Genomic DNA, 2,082 nt, shown 5'->3' on the forward strand with positions numbered 1-2,082 from the left:
GGTAGTAGTGGGTTGAGGCGGTCCTGCTGTGTGTTGTAGGCCAAGATACCCGATGTGGGCCGGCTATAAGCCGTAGTCACGGTGGCTCTGGATGAGCGGTTGGGTTGAGGCGGTAAGGCCAACAAACCCGGTATAGTTGAGCGTCCCAGTCTGAGGACTGATTGGGCCTGGGCATTCCAACCTGGAGGTTGTGGGCCGTTACGCATGCTTGTATGTTTATCGTATTGGGTATTTTGGGGGAAACTCACTAAGCTTTGCGCTTACCCAGTTGTTTGTTGTTTCAGGTATCATCGGTTATCTCTGGAAGACGAAGGCGTGACTGTACACATTTATCAACAACAATGAAGACTTCGCGTTTTAAATATTACTTTGAAATTATAATCAATGTATTTAGAATAAACGTTTTTCTCAATATTAGTTTTATAATCGAAAGGATGTACTTAAATAAAAATTAAAATTTTTGGTTGTAAAAATGGGATGTTACATAAATATTCTGGATGTTCCGGATAAAGGATTTAAATATGAGGATAATTACCAAAGTGATAGATAATTACTCTAAGCCCTGATATTTATGTGCTAGGGTTTGAATTCTTCCCCTATAAATAGAGAGGTATAAAACCATATTTGAGAGTTGGAAAATCAGTCAATTCCCTAGGAAATCTGGAGGTTCTCTCAAATCTCATAAAAATCATAGAAGCTGATTACTGTGTTGCAGACATCGATCCTAGAGTCGGATTTGTCCCAACTCATGGTGCGCTTTCAAGTTGGGTGATTCCAGTTTGCTTTTTGTATATTGGGTATGATCACAAGAGGGGGATTCTACGTTGGATCTTCCAAGTCCGATCAACTGGCGAAATCAAAGAAACCAAAGAACACATGTGTATGTATTCTATCATATTGTTTTTGTTTTATGTACTAGTTGCCTAGATCTAGTGAACAAAGGTCCTTATGATGGTTATGTTTTATGTTGCTTCTGTTGTCCCTTTCGTTGTCTAAGGACTCTCATAACCTAACAGAAAGAAGCTTAAGCAAATAAATATAGTTGAATATGATTAGATTTAGACAAACATCATTTTGAATTTTGATACTCAATTGTTATTATTGTTAGTATATTATGTTATATATATATATATATATATATATATATATATATATATATATATATATATATATTATGTATCAGACCTATTGTATCTAGGTCTGTTTATATGTAATGTTTAACCTAACTCATATTTCATAGTAATATATATATATATATATATATATATATATATATATATATATATATATATATCTTATAAAAGAGGCATTCAAACGAATGTGGTTCAAGATAGGTCATTTATCTTAAACCATTTTCATTTGAAACTCCCAAACTCTTCATCTATCTATCTATCTATGTATATCTTATAAAAGAGGCATTCAAACGAATGTGGTTCAAGATAGGCAATTTATCTTAAATCATATTCATTTGAAACTCTCAAACTCTTCACCTTATGCTACTTAAATGATTATTCAACCATGTTTGTGTGTGTGTGTGTATATATATATATATATATATATATATATATATATATATATATATTTATTTATCTATCTATATATCTATCTATCTATCTATAATGTGTAATATATAAAAATGGTTGAAAATATTAAGTGGTTAATTAATACTAACAAATAAAGGTATCCACGTTATTTAGTGTTTGAAAGAATAATAATAATTTTAAAAAGTGTCACTAAAGATAATCTAAGTTATGAAAATATTTTTTTTTATTTTACTTAATATATATCAAAAACTTTCGTGAGCCATTTATTATAAAGAGTTTAAAATAAGTTTTTAATTAGTTAATCATAACAATAATTAAAAATAATACTCAATCAAATAAATATATTTTAAATTAACTAATCATAATAATAGTTAAAAGTAACACTAAATCAATAATTGTATTTAATTTTATTTATGTGTAAACCACGAGTAGAGGTCATTGCAAAATCTGATTACAATGTATGTGTATCTTATCATATTGTTCAAAAAACTTACAACTTTATATGTCAACATAATGTAAGAATTATAATTTTGTAGTT

Source organism: Lactuca virosa, chromosome 7, assembly GCF_052849685.1.
Source record: "Lactuca virosa cultivar CGN04683 chromosome 7, Lactuca_virosa_CGN04683_v6, whole genome shotgun sequence".
NCBI lineage: Eukaryota > Viridiplantae > Streptophyta > Magnoliopsida > Asterales > Asteraceae > Lactuca > Lactuca virosa.